This window comes from Gracilinanus agilis, chromosome 2 (assembly GCF_016433145.1).
Source record: "Gracilinanus agilis isolate LMUSP501 chromosome 2, AgileGrace, whole genome shotgun sequence".
Classification (NCBI taxonomy): domain Eukaryota; kingdom Metazoa; phylum Chordata; class Mammalia; order Didelphimorphia; family Didelphidae; genus Gracilinanus; species Gracilinanus agilis.
The window spans coordinates 710,703,242-710,724,054 of NC_058131.1; positions in this window are offsets into that span (position 1 = coordinate 710,703,242).

Consider the following 20,813-nt stretch of genomic DNA (forward strand, 5'->3'; position numbering starts at 1 on the left):
TTGAGAACCAGGCCTAGAGACGGGAGGTCCTGGGTTCAAATCTGACCTCAGCCATTTCCCAGCCGTGTGACCCTGGGCAAGTCACTTGACCCCCATTGCCTACCCTTACCACTCTTCTGCCCTGGAGCCAATATACAGTATTGACTCCAAGACGGAAGGTAAGGGTTAAAAAAAAATCTAATAAATTTTAAGATTTATGAAGTATTTTCATCATAACCATCTTTGGAGGAAACAGACTCAGAGAGGTAAAAAATGTGACAAAGAGCTAGTAAGTTGATAACCCCATCTCTCTCTCTCTCTCTCTCTCTCTCTCTCCCTCTCTATCTCTCTATCTCTCTCTCTATCTCTCTATCTCTCAATCTCTATGTCTGTCTGTCTCTCCACCCCACCCCTACTGCCTTCCAAGATCAACAGGCTTTCCTCAACTAACCAGGATAAAGTGGGCACAGGAGTGGGAGAGGAAAAATTGATTATTATTACTTAAAACTAGAAGTTTTTCATTTAAAAAGAAATTATTTTCCTGAAGAAGGGAAAAAAGATTTGTGAGCAGAAAATGGGCCCTTAATGAAATAAAAGAGTTTCAAGAAGTCCTGATGAAAAAAATCAGACCTGAATAGGAACTTTAAAGTACAAACGCAAGAGTACAGAGAACCTAGAAGACTAAATCTATTTGAACAGTTGGAAGGAGCTTTATGATGATGCTGGCGAGCTAACATTCTGATTGGGAGGAGAAAAAACAATTGTCTCTTCAGAATTTTCAAAAGATATTTCCAAAGGTACTTCACATTGAAGTAGTTCAATATGAAAAACAGAGATCCTAGGGGAAGCTTACTTCTCTTCTCAGGGTTTTAAGAAAAGAAAGAGAAGGAAGACTAAAATGAAGAATATACTGGTGTAGAAAAGAGGAAGAATAGGGTATAACCTGACATTTCTTTTAATTGGTGTTGACAACATTGTCTTCAAAGACTCTCCAGACTCACTCTTTCCCAGAATGTTAAAACAAAAGAACCTAAGCAGACAAAGATTGAATTAATTAGGAATTGGGTTTGCCTCTTTCCCAAGGACTGAGTTTAAAGAAGACAACAAACTCCTAAATACCTTTCCAATCATCCTAGCCAGATCTATGCCAAAGACAATCAAAGCTTTAGGTTATCTATCTGTCCAATCAGCCTAGCTTCTGGCTGTTGCATCTAAGCTGCTCTTAGCTACCTTAGATTTTGGCTACTGAATTTTGCCCCAGCTTCAGTGAATTCAACATAACCTGGCTGTTGTTTTCCTCCCACTTTTTCCTAAAATCTGTTTAAGCACCCCCTTTCCTTAGTTCAGTGGAAGTCCCTGTATTGCAGTTCACTAGTTCTGAACATCTTCCCAGATTAATCTGTCTGCCTCAATTAAAGACCTATTATTATGATTATTTTTATGGTTCTGCATATTTTAACAGGTCAACAGTGTACCTGAGAAGAATATACAAACATGGAGGAAGGAGTTGAGGTAAAGGGTATCTGATGAAACTTACTCTTATTTGAAACAAAGAAGAGATGAAAACATAAGACACAAACACACGCTCGCGCACGCACGTGCACGCACACACACACACACAGGTTGGTATAGAAGTACATCAAATTCAATTGTGAAACAAGCAGGGAAGAGAGAGGGAGGTTAAAAGAGAGGATAACACCAAAGAAGGAAGAGGCACAAGATTCCTGAGCTCAATAGAGGAAGAGGGGGAGAGGATGAAGATAAAAGAACCGGGAAATGGCCAGACATGAATACAAGAATAATATTGCTCTTTAAGAAATAAGATGATTTCAGAGAATCTTGGGTAGTCAGAACAAGGAGAACAACCTATACAATGTAAGAATTAAAATTTAGTTATTATAGCTATATATTAAAAATATGTGGCCGCCAGGAATCAACAATTCAGGTTGATTCCGTAATTAAATCAGACCCAAGTCAGCATCGGGTTGAGGAGTTTATTTACAATCAGGAAGGTAAAGTAGGGATAAAGAGAAGAGGGAGGTTAGAAGTCTAAATAAATGAAAGCTGTAAGCCACAAGGCCCAACAGCCAGATAGGCAGAGGTTAGAATTGGCCCAGCTAGGCCAAGGAAGCCAGCCTAACTTACCCATGTGACAATACAGAGTGTAAGTGTTCTGTGGTCTCAGGAGATGCTTCTTCCTCCAGTTCCAGATGGCAACTGCCCCACAGGAAGTTCACTCACTTACTTAAAGAGAATGTGTCTTTCATCACTTCCTGTGGTCCACCTCTAATTCAAATGGACAAATGGCAGTTTCTACATTGATTTGGACTGCCCAAAGGGCCGTCCCTTATTCTTGATTTGTTACTTATTGTCACGTGTGGGTAACTGAGGGAGGTGGGAGTGACATCATTAGCACGCCTGGGTTGAGTAGATTTTTGACTATTAATGGGATCTGGCTAATTCTATTTACACAACAAGAACATTACAAAGAAAAACAGCTTTAAAAGACTTGAGAACTCTTATAAAAGCAATGACCAACCATGCTTTCCAAAGGATCTCTGATGAAGCAAGTCACCTGTGTGGAGTAAGAAATTAGTGTGTTATTCTCAACTATATTAGCAATATTAATATCTCCAAAAAGAATATGCCTAGGACCCCAGAAAGAGTTAGTAAAGCTGGTCCCTCCAAGACAGTATCCCTTGCAAGACAAACTTGCCCCATCCCATTCAGAATACAAAGGTCTCTTAATTATGTTTGGCCTGAAAACAACTAACCTCTTTACTCTTAGAAGGAACCAGTGTCTTTATTATACAAAGTATTTTTGGTGTTTGGGGATTTGTCTTTTCAGTTTATACTTTAAAAATGTTTAAGACTGTAGTATAGTGATTTAGGAATAAGTTTTATGAACCAGAGGCTAAGCTAATAGCTTCTTCCGCGTTCTATAGCCTCCCTCCCCCAGTTTCCTTCACTAGAAACCCTTGACTGCTTTAATTGGCATTCTTGGTCCCTTCACCTCTTATTAACCTAGCCTGTGCAATTTGCATTCAAAGGGGTGCCTGGCTAAGAGAACAGGTGGGTCAAAAACTCTGGAAACCACATTGATGGCTTTTCAGAGGTAGCAATCCCCCAATCAGCCCTGTACCCAAAATGTATCATCAACTATCTCTTCCCTTGACCATTTGCTAAAAAAGTTAATTTGGAGGATACCTCCTTCAGGAAGGCTGGAACTCCAGGGTGAATGTGTAAGGATGATGTCATTTAACCTGAGGGTTGTATTTTCCTATAAACAAGGAGTTTTTCTGTAAACTGGGACTTTTTCCTTTTTGACTTTTCAGATTTTTAGCTTTTTATTTTGGCCACTTTTTTTTCTCTCTCTCTCAATAAAGCATTGTATTTGAAATGGTTTTGCGGTTCCTTGAATAGTGGCTAAAGAAGGCAAACCTTAATATTTCAAGGTCCCCTCAAACTGCCGCTTTACACACACCCAACTGCTGTCAGAAGGTGATGAACACGAAGTTCAGAGATGAACCTTTTTGGACAGGTCACCATGTGGATCTGCCTGGTTTAAATATGCTCATTTTTGGTAAGGGGTTGGGTTTTTTCTCTTTCTTTCTCCCAGTTAATTGGAGAGGAAGGATTATCAAGGGAGGATGGTTAGCAAGAATGATGGCTAATGAAGGCTACTGGAAAATTTATCTAAATGACAGAAGTAAAGGAAGTTCAGATGGAAAGATATACAAGCAGCATAATTTTGAAGATAATGTGTAGAATTTATTTTATATGCATGTGAAAGAGACAGAGAGAGAGAGAGAGAGAGAGAGAGAGAGAGAGAGAGAGAGAGAGAGGTGCAAGTGGTACAGCAGGTATCAAATTGTTGTAGTTCCTGTTACTGAGCACAAAAAGTCTGTTATATCATGTAAGTTCAGGAGTTCTGAGCTCCAGTAGGTCTAAAGCCCATCCAGTGTTCATACTAAGTGCCAATATGGTGAGCCCCTGAGATTAGGGGGTCACTGGGTTTTTCAAGAAAAGGTGAACTGGTCCAAACAGAAACAAAACAGGTCAAAGCTTTCATGACAATCCATAGTAGGGTTAGGTCGTAAGTACTTCTAGCCTGAGTAAGAAAGGGTGATCTCAGACCAAAAAAAAAAGCAAATAGTATGAAATGAAGATTCCAAGTTTCATAGCTAAATCCTCTTTTTGTTCTCTAAGTGAATGGAAATGAGTTTGGGGAGATTTTTTTTTAAACATTTTTTAAAGGCATCAATAAGATACACTTTTAAAAATGGAAATAAAAAAGGATGAAAGAGAAACCAGTTAGAATGTTGTTAGCAGAATTTCTTTGGCAACACCCCAAAAACATACATTTGTTCATATATTCATACATACATATTGTGAAAGGGAATTTTTTTATTTTAACTTAATCAATCAAGTATTTGGAGTGCTCCACCCTTTTTAACTTAATCAGTCAACAACTTGAGGATCCTTTTGACAAAAGTTCACACTCTCAGAGGATGGGAGGTGGATCCCATAGGCACTGCCCCTTGCAAAGTGCCAGGCAAATTAAGAAACCTTGATTGATTCCTGAGATGTGACAGGGAGAGCTGATGGGTGGAGAAAACTGTGTATAAGTGGAAGCCTCTGGGACCCTGGGAGTCTTTTGGTGGCTCCATCTTTAAGGCTTAGCCTCTTGTTCACTCAGAGTCTTTTGCGGCTCAGTCTGGTGTGGCTCAGCTTGATTAGGCATTCAATTTTGCCTTGAATTCAGCATTGGTGGCTCTAGGAGTTCAGCTTCAGTGACTTGCTTGGATCAAGGAGACCCTGGCTGGAGACACTGGCTCTTCAGCTCTTCCCTGTCTTTGGTGGGATGCTCTCTTCGGTCTAGAGGCACTTGGATCTGGACTTGGAGTATTTAGCTAGGCAATATTTTTTACGTCCTTCCTACATTTCCCCCTTTACTATCTCTATCTTGCTGTAATAAAGCTACTAAAGCTACTAATAGCCTCGTGACTTGAGTTAATTTTTATAAACGGCAACCACAACAATTTAAAATAGTTCTTATATTTGTCAAACCCATTTTAATTATTATAATAGGTACATATATATACTTAAAAAAAACAAAACCTTATCTTCTGTCTTGGTTCCAAGGCAGAAGAGTGGTAAAGTCTAGGCAATGGAGGTTAAGCAACTTGCCCGAGGTTATATAGCTAGCAAGAATATAAGGCCACATTTGAACCCAGGACCTCTCTCTCTAGACCTGGCTCTCAACCCATTGAGCCACCTTACTGACCTGGAGTAAACTTTTTAAGGAAGACAAACATTTATTTGTATAATAAGGAAAGTGATAAACATCACGAAAACATTAGCGATATAAATAATCCTCTAATATATATTGTATCCTGGAAAGGACAAAATAGAAATACATTTGAACTACTTAACACAGTGTTAGCCAAAAACAGAATCATTGTCTATGCCATTCCAGAGGGAGAGGAGCTAAGATGGCGGCGGAGTAACAGGAGCTTTTTGAATCTCCTCCCAACTGATCATTGCGGGGAGTCTCAAAAAGACAGAAATCAATATCAGACAAGGAAAGGGGCACAGAAAGATTTACTCTTATCACTCATTGAGCTCTCCAATAGATTTAGGATGTCGCTTAGATGGGAAAAGCCTCATGAATTTAGAATCTACTCACTGAGAATTTGTGAGGCTTCATGCAAGGCTGAGTCTTTATACCAGCAACAGGAAGTAAAAGATTTGCAATGCAAATTAAAATAAAGATTAAAGATGTTTCAACTAGTGTGGCAGTGGAAAAAGCTAAGGAAGGAACAAAAAAGCCTTTAGGAAGCTCATGTAGTATACTTAATAAACATAAGAGCAGGGGATACAAACACAAAAGTGAAGACAGTCCCTGCCCTCAAGAAACTTATATTCTATTATGGGAAAATAATACATAGAAGGGAACGATGGCCAAAGAAGGATATTCTCGATTTAAAAGTTACAGGGATGGGAGGCAAGCTAGGTGGCTCAATGGATTGAGATAAAGATGGGAGTTAAAATCTGGCCTCCCATACTCCTAAGCTTTGTGACCCTGGGCCAGTCACTTAACCCCTTACCACTTTTCTGCCTTGAAACCAATACACAGTATTGATTCTAAGACAGAAAGTAGGGATTTAAAAAATTTTTTTAAATAATACAAGTTACAAGAATGCTAAGTAGGGTCATGAGTAGTAGAGTGACACATTCTTTTCAGGAGTAATGACAGACTTGATTTGGTTATGGTGCCAGAACCAGAAGGGGCTGGGGAGGGCAGGGAAGGACAAAGGAGGTGAAGGCAGTTTGGCAATAGCGAGGAGATGGTGGAGCAGCCAAATGAAAAGTTTTCTAGAGCCAGAGAAATGGTAGTCCCACTGAATTCTGTCCTGGTCAGGCCAGTGGCATAATGAAAAGCACACTGGATTTAGAAAACCTTTCAAAGCCTCCATCTACTCTTCACTCCCTGTCTGACCTTGAGTTCTAGAGCCTTTGGTTTTATCTATAAAATGAAGGGTTGAACGAGATGAACTTTATTGTCTTTTCTAGCTCGAATCCTGGCACTAGATATTAATTAGCTGGACATCATCTTATGGAGGGCAGACAGAACGGCGAAGGGCCTCATGAGCATGCCACGTGAGAACAGGTCAAAGGAATTAGAAATCTTAGAGGAAACACGATGGCTGCCTTCCAGTGTCTGAAAGGCTGTCAGCCAGATGATGACTTAGATTTGTTCTACTCAGCTTCACACGGCAGCATTTGCACTGAATAAAAACCAAAGAGAGGCAGCTGTAAATTTGCTGTAAGAGGAAACAAAGGTCTTTCCTACCAAAGAGTTGTCACAAAGGAAATGGGTTGTAACAAGAGGTGAAAAATGGCTCTCCTTTGGAGGTCTTCAAGCACAGGCAGGGACGATGGGGAGAAGGACCTTATTCAGGTATGGGCACATCTGGACGGGCTTTGTAGTCCTTCTAGCTTTAAGATTCTGTGATTCTTAGATACTTAAAAACCAATGATCTTTCAAATATTTATTCATTCATTCAAACGCTTATTAAGCCACACCATGGCCATTGCCCGCACTAAAATCCTCTTCTGATAGATAATTGTGCCAGAAGTGAGCTTCTAGTCTGGAAGGTCATGCACGCTCAACCAAACTGGAAAGTCCCATCAGCTGTGTCCACCCACTGAAAACGTTAGTCTGAGAGGCTCATCACCAGACTGTTGGCTCCTAGACAGTGAAATTGGGGGCTACAATCATTCATGAAATCACATGTTTAAGGTATGGAAAGGTGACAATCTGCCTTGGCAGTGGAAGTTTCCAAGTGGATGAAAACAAATAGACCTTTCAAAGTTTTAAAGTAGAATCTACATACTATATGCTATGCTAGATAATGGAGTACAAGCATCCTTATCTCAGAACTAAAGCAGGTCCTTGTGCGATTCTCCTAGGGAACACCTAGCCTTATCCCTATTACTATGCTCTTGAGAGCAACAAAATTGGCATCCTATTGAAAAATATATATGCAATAGAGTTCTCGTTCATTCAGATTCCTTTTCTCTCATTCTAATTACATCTCTTCTGTCCGAGGTTCCCAAACTTTTGTGGTTTAGCAACCTCTCCTGAAGAATCCATTGGTCTCAAGGGAGAAAGGAAATCCGTAGCCATGATTTTTCTACATAAAATTAACTTTTACTTTAATTTAAAAAGCTAAATATATACTCTATTGCACTTTTAGGAGGGAGTGGGATAGAGTTCACCTAGCAAAATACAACAATAGGTAACCTCAAAGGGCATTGATTCAAGGGAAATGACATCAAATACAAAGAGGCTACTTTCTAAGATCAACGATAAATGTGAAAGAAATAATATTAATGATGAAAAAAATTCATCTGGTTCACACAGTGTTTCCATATTGAAGGTATACTTTTTTTAATTTGTATTTTATTACCATGCGAAACACACTTCCATTACTGGTCATTTTTGTAAGAGAACGCTCATACAAAATCAAAATCCCAAAATAAAACCATAAATACACTGATGTGAAAGATAGCAGGCTTTGATCCTCATCCATCTGACTCCAAGTGTTCTTTCCCTGAAGGTGAATAGTGTTCCCCATTGTAAATCTTTCAGAATTGGCCTGGATCATTGCATTGCTGAGAGTAGCCAAGTTTTCACAGCTGATCATCGTACAATATTGCTGTTACTATGTACAGTGTTCTCCCAGTTCTGCTTATTTCAATCTGCTTCAGTTTTTTCTGAAACCGTTCAGCTCATCATTTCTTATAGCACAATAGTATCTCATCACCATTATATACCACAATTTGTTCGGCCATTCCCCAATGGATGGGCATCCCCTCAATTTCCAATTCTTTGCTTACTGCTACACATATTTTTGTACAAATAGGTCCTTTCTCCTTTTTTATGATCTCTTTGGGACACAGACCCAGTAGTGGTATTACAGGATCAAAGGGTATGCAGAGTTTTATAGCCCTTTGGGCATAGTTCCAAATTGCCCTCCAGACTGGTTGGATCCACAACTCCAGAAGGTATACTTTTCTTGCTAAAAGGTAAGAGAGCTCTAAAAATGCTCTAGTCACCCACGTTTGTGTCTTTGGGGTAACTCAACCCATATGGGCAATCAGTTACAAATTCTTGTCATTTTTAGCTCCAAATCACTAGACTTCCTCTCCACCCACTGAGCCACCATCTTACTGCAGGAACTCACCCCTTCTCACCTGGAACGGTCTCCTAATTAGTCTTTCAATTTCATCTCCCCCCATTTCAATTCATACCGATGAAGTTGCCAAGATGATATGCTTAACGTGTAGATGAGACCATCTCATTCCTCTGCTCGGTAACTGTCGGAGGCTTCTTATTTCTCCAAGGATCAAATACAATTTCTTCTGTTTTGTTATAGGCAAATATAAGATAAGGCAGAAAGGAATATAGCCATGCACAGACAGCAAGACACAAGAGCTGTGCTGGAAAAGATGGACATTCTGAGTAGAATCATGAGTGATCATCCCCTTCTCCCTCTATTACCCCAGTATATTTATTTCACTCCTTACAGTTTAGCGCAACGGTCGGCAACCTTTTTGGCCGTGAGAGCCATAAACGCCTGTGGAAGGAGGAGGATGGAGGGGGAAGGCGCTGGAATATGGGGCAGGGGCTGAAGGGCTCCCTGGGGCACATCCTGGGACTCTGCTTGGATTGGCGGGTCAGGAGGTGGAGCCAGATATGGCTGGAGAGCCATACGTTGCTGACCTCTGGTTTAGCGCTTAAAACCCTCTACAATCTGGCCCTAACTTACCTTTCCTTCCTCCATATGGCTCCCTCTTTTTTTTTTAATTACGCTTTATGTTTATATGTTTTTCTATTTCCATGGTTAATGATTTTTTATTTTTAAAATGTATTATTGTTTGCTACTTTAAAATTCCCAGGTATCTCCCAGCATGAGAGAAGGCATCATTTGATAAAAAGATCTACATGTATATATATAAAGCTATGTCATGCTTATTTCTCTTTATCAATTCTTTCTCTGGAGGTGGACATGCACAAGTTATTCTTCAAACAATATTCCTGTTGATGTCTAGAATGTTTTCTTGGATCTACTTGACTCTGCTGACTCCCTTTCACATGTGCATCATGGTTCAGTGATTAATCTTACTGTTTCTCACAAGTGGTATTTATTTCATCTCTTCACTCTCCAGCTATCCTCAACGTCTACGATTTCACCTCATTCTTCCTCTTGGAATCCCAACTTTCCTTCAAGGCTCGCCTCAAGTGCTGGGTTTGAATTCTGTGTTTTGTGTTCTTTAAGAAAAAAATTGCCCTTTATTTCCACCTATCAAATATATTATACATCTAGAGATAAGAATGAAGCAACCATGCACAGCTGGGGAGGCAGGTTTTATATTTTCATAAGAAAGAGCCCATGTGATTGGGTAAATCTACACTAATCACACTTCAGGCTAAGATGGAAGAGGTACCCTAGAGAGGCAGAGTTAGGGGATAGAAGGCTGCCTTCTCTCTTAAGAACCATAGGGCACCTGCCACTTCCAGGGAGCCTCATCTGCTATCATTGCTTGATTCCCAGATCTAAATACCGTAAGAGTCTCCTGAGCCAGTTGCCTATCAGTAACACCTTCTGGACATCTTGCTAGATGACCTGCAGGCATCCAAACTCACTATCTTTCACTCCAAAGTGTTCTCTCTTCCAAATTTCCCTATTATTGCAAAGGAAACACCATTTTTCTAGTCAAAATGTGAGTATGGCATCCTATCTACTCCCTCAGCCAAAAAATCTTGTCTTTTTGTCTTTTCTGTTTCCTCATGTGTTTTCACTCACAAGGCCCTCATCACTGCTAGCCTGGACTATTGCAATGACTTTCTAATTGGTCTTTTTCATTTCAATCCATCCTTTAGTCAGTTTATTCAAGTGATTTTTCTAAAACACACATCTGATCACATTAGCCTTCATACTCAGCGAATTCCAGTGGCTCCCTACTGCCTCCAAGATCAAATAAAAAAATACTCTTTGGGGCATGTAAAGCTCTTCATAACATAGCCCCTTCCTACCTTTCCACTTATCCCAATTATCTTCCCCTTCTTCAAGGATTCTATGATCTAGTCACACTAGCTTACCCCAAGAACGGAAAACCTCATCAGTCCCAATGCCCCTTTATCCACAACATCCTCTGGAATGTTCTCCCTCATCTTCACTTCTTAAATTTCCTTGGCTTCTTCCTTCAGCTTAAATTTCACTTTCTACAAGAAGATGGTCCCAGTCACCCAACTACTAGTGCCTTCCCCTCTAAGACTACCTTCCATCCACTCTGATTTACACGTGTCTCCCCAGTGACTGTTCTTAACTTTCTTGGTATCCCCAGTGCTTACTTTGCACATTGCCTGGCACTCGGTAAACAGTAAACTCTTGTGGACTGAAACCATTGACTAGAGGACATCACCACCAGCATGAGTGCAAGCTGCCCAGACCTGGTTCTTGTTGGGAATAGATGTAGTTTCTCATTCAATAAGCAGGAATGTGACATCGCCGCTTTAAAAAAATGAGGGACATGAAGTACCGTCCTTAAGATGTCAATAAAACAGCCTCAAATCACCTGGTTTCTCACTCTATCTAGGGGGTATGACTGCATATGATGGAAGTGGAGGAAAAGAACAGAAAAACTGGGACTGTCCTTGGCATAAATTTATTTAAGGATTCAATGAAAATTGAGTTGTTCCTTGGGATCAGGTTTGAGAAGACTCTCCATTCTTTTGAGTGTGTCATAAGAAAGCATTTTTCTATTGGTTCTAGTATTGCTGTTTTGTTTTTATTTTTTTATTTTTTAATTTTAAACCCTTAACTTCTGTGTATTTTTTCCTAGTTAGAAGAGTGGTAAGGGTGGGCCATGGGGGTCAAGTGACTTGCCCAGGGTCACACAGCTGGGAAGCGTCTGAGGCCAGATTTGAACCTAGGACCTCCCGTCTCTAGGCCTGGCTCTCAATCCACTGAGCTACCCAGCTGCCCTGCTGTTTTGTTTTTAAAGAGAGCCTTGTTAACTAGCTGAAGCTTTTTGTGGAATTTAGCTGAGCCCTCCAAAAATTTAACCCAGATGAACTGGGTAGAGATCAAAGGATTTCAGGTTCAGCTTTATTTACTCATGATTCCTATTTCTTATCTAGTTGTAAATTCTAGAGCAGATCCCCTAGTGTTTACTGATCAATTTACAAGTCTATTCAAAAGAACACCAAAAGAGAGCAAAAGGGGAAGATTTACACTGGACCTCACCTCCAATCTGCCTTCCTTTACAGAGGGCAAAACCCGGACGCCAGGATCCCTCCTGGTCCCCACTTCATTTCCCCCTACCTATATCCCCCCACTCTTTCCTGCCTCCTTTAGAGGGTTGCCTCCCCCTTTGGATTGCAAGCTCCTTGAGAGTAAGGACTTTCTTTTTTATTGATTGGGTGTGTCCCTCGCCCTTAGCACAGTGCCTGGCACATCAGAGGTGCTTAATAAGTATCAGATTAGAGAAGTAGTTATCAATCTTTTTTATTAATACAAGTTCCAGATTAAGAACCCTAAAAAAGATGATCCCTAAGTGTGATCTTATGATATTGAGCATGACAGTGATCCTTAAACTGGCTACAAGTCAGAGAGAAGCGATTTAGTCAAGGCCGTAGAGCACATTAAGAGCTGTAGGGAGACCTTTTTTCAGGTCAGGCAAAATAGCTGAAGGTACGTCTATGTGTTTAAAAGCACCATGGACAATGTGGCAGTGGGAGAGGGGATCCTCTGGCCTTTCACCTGTCTCCAAGGCTGTGGGGAAGGAGACAGGAAGAGGGAGAGGCACCATGTTGGTGGGTTTCTGAGGAAAAGACTGGATTTCTTGTCAGAGGACTTCAAAGCAAGGTCCAGTGGTAGTTTCATCCTCTGTGGGAAAGGGAGTAGTACCAAATGGGTAAAGCCCCATTAGCTCCATGCAGATTAGGGCTCAGCTCCTCAGAGAAAATTTTAAATTGGAGAGGAGCCCAGGCTTCCCCAATTTCCACTCCTTCCAGCTTCTGGATATTGCTGAGACCTGGTCCCCCCTTCCTCCCATCCCCTGGGCCAATCTAACCAGCACTGGGTCCCCTCAGTTTATTGGCAGTTAAAACACTCCAGGATCCTCATCACTTCCCAAGTGTCACGCTACCACCTTCCCTCAGCAGACTCTCCTCCTGTGAGGTCCACACCACCCACACCTTCCATCCACTCACCATCCTGACAGCTGTCCTCTCAGACCCCCAGGTCCTTCCCCTTCCTCAACTTGTTCAGGGACTGCCTTAAACTTTGTCTCTCCCCAACTTGTCCTCAAACTAGAAGACTTCAACATCCATATTGACCCATCTTCCAACTCCCAAACTCCCAGCTCCCACATTTCTCCTGAACTACTCCTCTCCCCCACCTCAGCACCCGAACAGATCCCCACAAAGCCCACCTCCATGTTTCATTTCTGAAATTCCCCTACTTCCTCTACAAATCTGTTGCCTAAGCTCCTCTGGGCTCTCGCTGCCTGCCAGTCCATCCTGCCTCATCAGAGCCCCTCCTCAATGCCTCTCACCCCCCTCAGCATCTCTCCCAAATCCTTCCATGCCTTCTCAAGCCTCCCACAGCTCTCCCGCCCACTACTCTCTCTCCGAGGATCCTGCCTCAGTCTACGGAAGAAAAACCAAAATGGAGGCCAAATGCTAAGAGCTAGATGGGCAGCTGGGATGGTAAAGTAAAGAGAGCACCAGGCCTGGAGTTCCAAAGACTTGAGTTCAAATCGGGGATGCTGTGAGAGAGCTAGTGTTATGGTCAGTCTCCTGATGGACCTTCTTCTCTCACCTCACGCCATCTCCTCCTTCCCTCCTATCTCACAGGAAGAGGCGGCGCAGCTCCTCAGCAGGGCAGACGCTGCCCCAGCCCCAGCCAGCCTCTTTTCAAACACCGAGTCCTGACCAGGCCGCCCTCCCACCCAATAAGCTCCAGAGGCTTTTTGATCCAGTGACGCTGGCCGCCAAAGCACTCCCTCTGTCCTGAGCCACGTCCCTCCTTCTGCAAACAGCCTTTCTCAGTCCCTCTTCATGGCAGGGCCTTCCTTTGCTGGCTATTTGCTATTTATCTTTATAGCACGCTTGGCACAGCACCCAGCACATAGCAGGCCTGGAGGGTTTGCCGACTGAACAATTGGATACACTTTCTACTATTTCATACGTCAGGCTATTAAATCTCCCTACTGAGATATAAAACTCCACCAAGTCACATCTAGACTTCATGTTTCTCCATCATCCAGCAGTCCTATAGACTCACTTGAATGGCATTAAATTTCCGGATCTGCCCGCTGGAAGTGATTGGGGATCCGGCTCAGCCTGGCTGACTGTCCCTACCTGGCCAGGCTTCTGCATCTTCAGGCTGGCTCTACCCATCTAGTCTTTCACACAAGCACCCCCACTGGTTCTCCCTCTCCCTTGTCTTCAGAATATTCCCACTTTTATTCTATTCCAGACCTCAACCACTAGCTCCAAATCTAAAGAGACCAGAGGTTCAAAGTCCTAAAGAAAGGAACTCAAAGGTCTTTTCATACAACTCCTTCCTCTTTCAGATGAGGTCCAGCCCACAGAAGGGACCTGACCGCTAGGAATAAGGAGCCAAGATTTCCGTTCAAGACCTCTGGCCTCAGATTGAGCTCCTGTCTCCGGTGCTTATTACCCAGGTGGCTTGGAGCCGAGCCACAACCTTCCTGGGCCTCAGTTTCCTCTTCTGAAAAAATCAGATGGCCACGGAGTTCCCTTTCAGCTAGAGCTGACCTGGCGATCCTTTCCTCTTATAGAATTTGACACGCTTACTGACATAAATTGTTTGCTTTTAGTATAAATAATAAAACTAGGGCTGTAGACTGAGATTTTCACACAATACTTAAGTCAGCATCCGGGCCTCTTCATTCCCTCCTGTCTTAAGTCAACATGACTGAATACTAGAGATTCACCAAGCAGAGGCAGAGCAGGAGGGACCCACAAGAGTTCTCTCTGATCTCCCTCCAAAGCCCACCGAGAGAAGCGTCAAACGGACGTGGAAGTTCAGCCTCACTTCAGAGGGGCTCCCCTCGGAACAGCCTTCACATGGGAAACAGAAGCCAACATACGCCGCTTCATCCCCTGGAATCCCCCAACCCAGCTGGGCCGAGCCGGGCCTCAGGGAGGGGCCAAGGCCCGGCTCTGGCGCCTCAGGATCGCCGGCCCCGGCACGCGGGCTCATTTAAGGAGTTATTCACAGCCTTGTCACAGGAGAGCCAACTGGGCTCAGCCGGGTCCCCGATCGTCCCGAGCTCACATCCACAGACACACTGACCGGAAAACGTCTACGGGACCTCCCAAGGCCAGTCTTTGTACGTCCAGCAGCATTCCGAGTCACTAGTGTGTAGGCAGGAGGGAAATAAGCATCGATGGAGCATTTGCCACATCAGGCACAACGATGAACCCTACGAGCATCCACTCACTCGATCCTCAACACAGCCCAGCGAATGATCCTCATTTTACAGTGGAGGAAACAGAGGCAGCCAGTAGCGAAGCAGCACGCTTGGGGCTACGCAGCCAGCGGGGGTCTGAAGCTGGTTTGAACTTGTCCCTTCCCAGCTCCTGGTCCAGGGCTCCAATTCACTGTGCCCCCTAAAACACAGACAAGACTCCGGAAAAGAGCAAAGAAGGGAGAAGAGGAGAATGAAGGGAAAAGGCGATGGATGAACGACAGAAAGGATGAGGAAACATGGTCAATATGAGAAAAGGACTCGGAGCTCAGCATGGTTGGGAGTGGGGCCGGGCAGCTGAAGACGGACCTGTTTCCGTGCACTGTGACTCTTTTCAGCACCCCAAAGCCATAAGGAAGCCTCCTCGAGGGCAAAGCCAATGACTACAAACTCCCATGCAGACCACCATCTCCCCTCAAACAGATAGAAGCAGCCCAAGACTCTGAACCTCAAAGCACCAGGAATAGCCGTTTCCTCACATCATCGGACCTTTCGGCCTGGCCCTGCCATCACCACCACGGAGGGGAGAAGTCATCGTGGGGTGGGGTGGGGTGGGGTGGGAGGCAGCCACCTTCCTCATCATCACAAGCAAGAGCACCTGACTACCAGGAGGCAGCCTACCAGGCCTGCTTCCAAGGGCAGCCCTCATGGCCATCATTCAAGGAAGCTCCTTGTGGAGAGAAGGGCCAGCCCCTCCCTCCCTACACTCCCCCAAAGTAAAGCACTCAGGGAGAACCCTGAAAGGAGGCAGCATGTGCCAGGCAAGTGAAACCTTGTGCACCCACCTTTGGAGGAAACAAAAATAGATCATCTTTGTTCCATGAAACCAAAAAGGTTTTCATAAACAAAATTAGTGAAACTTGGATAAGGGACCAAGTAGGAAAAATCTTTGCTCCCAATATATGATAGGGATCTGAGACATAATATAGGCAACAGAAAAATAAGATAAGAAGAAGTCATTCCCCAATGAAGGGACCAAATTTATGAAAAATTCTCAAAGGAATTGCAAACTTCACTAAAGAATGCTCAAAAACCACATTAAGAACTGCAAACCAAAACCTCCCTACTGTTTCACTTCACAACCAACAAATCAGCAAAAATGAGGGAGCCAAGAGGTGCAGTGTTAGAGTTGGGCCTTAAGACATGAAGATCTGAGTTCAAAACTGGCCTTACATCTCTGAGCAGTGTGACCTATTCGAGTCACTTAACCTGTCTACCTCAAGTTTCTTAGTCTATTAAATAGGATGATACTAATAGCACCCAATTCTTCAGGTTGTCTTTAGTAGCAAATCTTTGTTAAGTCCTTTACAAATCTTAAAACATTACATAATTACAAGCTATCATTAATATAGCCAATGTTGGGGTGATTGTGGGAAAATAGGCACCCCAGCGTGCTGCTGGTGGAGCTGTGGAAGCAGCAGAACTCCTGCAGAAAGCAATTTGAATGATGCAAATAAAGGGATTAAAATGCTCATGTCAGTTGACCTAGATATTCCACCATTAGGCACATATGACAAGGAATCACCGACAAAATCGCTTATAAATCAAAACCTTTATAGCAGGATTTCTTGAGGATGGCTAAACCAAACGTACATGAATGGAATGAAATATTACAATAAAAAGAATGCAGAACGTAGGACGACTTACATGATCTGATGCAGAGTTAAGCAACTGGAAAAAACACAATCAACAATGCAAATGCAAAGATTCCCAAAACAATCAAAAGCCAATGTTAAGATGGCTAGTGCATACATTTGTTTTGCTTAATTCTTGCCTTTTTAATGAGTTGGGGAAGGGAAAGGGGGAAAAGAAGTCAGAATTAAAAATAAAATTGAATTTTTTTTTTAAACCCTTACCTTCCGTCTTGGAGTCAGGAGTCAATACTGTGTATTGGCTCCAAGGCAGAAGAGTGGTAAGGGTGGGTAATGGGGGTTAAGTGACTTGCCCAGGGTCGCACAGCTAGGAAGTGTCTGAGGCTAAATTTCAACCTAGGACCTTCCATCTCTAGGTCTGGCTCTCAATCCACTGAGCTACCCAGCTGCCCCCTAAATTTAAATTTTTAAAGAAAGCAAATGCTGCAAAATTACAAAGAACAAAGTACGGCCCCAAAGAAGAAATAGGAAAAGACACTACCACCCTCTTCCTTTACAAAGCTGGGAAGGTTACAGGTGTGGAATATGGCATATAAACCAACCTGGATTTTGCCGAATTTTTTTCTCTTCTCTCTCTCTCTCTCTCTCTCTCTCTCTCTCTCTCTCTCTCTCTCTTTTTAAACCCTTACCTTCTGTCTTGGAGTCAATACTGTGTATTGGCTCCAAGGCAGAAGAGTGGTAAGGGCTAGGCAATGGGGGTCAAGTGACTTGCCCAGGGTCACACAGCTAGGAAGTGGCTGAGGCCAGTCTCCTCTTTTTAATTTAAAAATATTTTGCATATCGCATGGCTCTCCTGAAGAGAAAGGAGGAAGGCTACTAGGAAAAATTCTGGCAATGGAAAAACAAATCATTAACAAAAAAAGCAGTTAAAACAAAACAACCCAGATGTTTCATTTCACATTCAGAAAATTGGCAAGGATGTCAATCAAGTAATAGAAAGGGTTGTAGAAGAAGAGGCACATTAATAACACTGTTGGTGAAGTTGTGAAAATAGTTGTGGTCCGACTGTTCTGAAAAGTAATTTGAAATTATACAAAGAAAGTGACTATTTGACCCAGAGGCATTCCTGGCAGGTATAATGACAAAAAGGCCTCTTACACATCAAAATATTAATAGCAATATTTTTTGGTATCAACTGGGCAAAGGATAAACAAATTGTGAGTAGATGAACATAAAGTATCAAAGAATGTGACAAACAGAAAAGCATGGAAAGACTTCAATAAATTGATATCCATATAAAGCAAGCAGAAATAAGAAGATTCAACTTCAGCAATGTAAATGCAAAAAATGGCAAAGTAACAATAATTAAGTAGAAAATTAAAATGAAAAGGCTTGGCTCCAAAAAATGTGGGAAAACACATTCCTCTCCCGACTTTTTTCACTGAAGAACTAAGAAACTATGGATATTCGATATTGCTTCTTACATCACTTTTTAAAGAATTAATATAGTTGTTAAAGCTATGAAGTAGCAATTTGGAATTTTACAAACAAGTGGTTAAAATGTCCATATTCTTTGACCCAGAGATCCCATAGTTAGGTAAATACCCAAAGAAGGTATAAAAGTGAAATTTTTGGAAATGCCATCTAAAAGTATATATATATTTTCTATGGACACGTGGGAACTATCAAACTACATTTCCCGTGCTCCAATGGGTTTCCGTTTCCTGTTCTTTGGGCGTGGGGACGCCTATGTTGCCACACAGAGGTCAGTTTAAATCTCCTGGGTTAGGAGGGAGTCGCTGTCTTGGCTAGCAGACTCAGGGAGAGACGGGAGGTAACAATAATGGCGCGGGCGGCAGTTTTGAATTCTTACGAGTGCGTGGTCTAATGACTTTATCTATCAGCATGGCTTTAATTAAAATACTAATTTATATTATTATATCAGCCTTTATCATTTTTTATTCTTATAAAGGGCAACAATTAAAAAAAAAAAAAGCTTCAAATGCCCCAAAAGATTTATAGCAGCCCTTTTTTTGCATGGATTATTGCAAGAATTAGAAAAAAGCAGATACTCAACAAATGGGGAATAGTTAAATGCACTACAGTGTCTGAATATAATACATTATTACTGGGTGGTAAAAAAATCATCAATATGACGAATAGAGAAATACATAAACTGATACAAACTAAAGCAAGCAGAACCAAGAAAATAATATCCAGAATTACAAAAAATGCAAATGTAAAGAATCACCACCACAAATAAGCAAAATGTTTCAAAATTATAGGAACCAGAATAAGCCTCAAAGAGAGGACATCTTCCCCCACACCTTTGCACAAATGTTTTGAGTTTGTCAGATTTTTTTTTTCCAAAATATTGATAGGTTTTTTCGCTAATGTTTTTCTCTAGCTTTTTACATTTTTTAAAAAAAACTTTGTAATAGTGGGTGGCTATATTATACTGGGATGGCTCTGGGCAGAAGGCGATACAGAGGCAAATTTAAGCAATGTAAAATCAAAAAATATTAATAAAAATCTGTTTTTTAAAAAGTTAAGCAAGCAACTCAAACCCATTTCCATTACAAGTTTGGTTTTCCTCTATGATTTGAGGCTTTGGCTAAATAGATAACATTCTTCTTATTTCTATAAAAATCTACCTTCTGGCAATACCTCTATTCTTTATCAGAAACTTTCAAGTAGTGGCTAATTCAAAAATAGTCTTCACAAGTGATTTTGCAAAGAGATTATTCAGTTTTTTTAATGATATTTAGCTACTTGAAAGTTCTACCTTTTCTTAGAAAACCTTTAGATTTGGACAAATTTTGTATGTCAATGGTGAAAATATTCTAACTCTTTTTTTTTAGACCCTTACCTTCTGCTTTAGAATCAATACTACATATTGGTTCTAAGACAAAAGCGTGGTAAGGGCTAGGCAATGGAGGTTAAGTGACTTGCCCCAGGTCACACATCTAATAATCTAAAAGAATTTTCAGTTAAAAAAAAAAAAATCACAAAGCAAAATGACAGCAGCAGCAACAAAAAACAACCCAAATCTCCTCCATGTCCACTAGATGTAACTACTGCATTTCCATTACTGCATGTAATTTTAAAGCTATGGAAATAATTATTCACAACCAAAGTTTAGTCGTAGCATTTAGGAAAGGCGGTCAATTTGGGAGAAAGTGATTTTTGTTTATCTTTAGATAAATCTTAAAGAGTTTAAGTTCAAAGAGATTTTTATGAAAAGAGCTACTGTATCTGTCTGTGCCCAAAGCCTACAGCACAGCCTGGAGGTGGGAAAAAAAGATCTTAAGACATACACAGGATGTTACTGATAAAATGGTGGTCAGAGGATATGCTTCCCCCAGTAATATCATAGCAGAGAAAACAAAATTACAATATCAAAATACTTGAATTATTATTAAGTGACCTTCAAAATATTTACTCAGTCTCAAGATGCAAAAGTAATTAATTGCATCTGGTCCTATGGATACAATCTCAATTTTTCATTTTTTCCTATAAATATGCCTCTTTCTGCTTAGGAAATCACTCTTTCTTTCTGTTTCACCATTTTCTAGTTCTTTGTATCTGTTGTTCTGTGCAATCAAACAAGTGAAGGCCCTAAGCACCAGAGGTGTACAGACAGAGGCACTATTAATTACGAGGCATTTTAGTTCTCATCCTTTAAGCACGAGAAATACTAAGTGATTTTTACCTTTGTCCTTCATTGTGGATGACGTAGTTTATTGCATCCTGCAAAGAGGCAGCATTTCATAGCGGATTCTTCAAATGAGGAAGACGAGCCTTCAGATTCTTTTGGGATGCTACCTACACTTCCTTTCTTCACGCTTTCCTCTCACTTACTTCTCAATCCTTTGCAAATTGGACTTTAATTTCATCACTAAACCAAAACAATTCTTCAAAATGATTGATAATCTCTCAGTTGCAAAATCCGATGGTCTTTCCTCAGTTCTCACCCATGACCCCCACAACATCTGACTAGTGGTTCACTCCCCCTGTAGTCTCTGGAAGCTCTTGTTTCATTCTTTGACATTCCTTGCTGGTTTCTCCACATTACATAGGCAAACTACAAGTGCTCCCCAAGGTTCTGTCACCCTCTCTACCTATCTCTAATTTAGTGGCTTCAGTAGCTTCCTCGAGACTTATTCT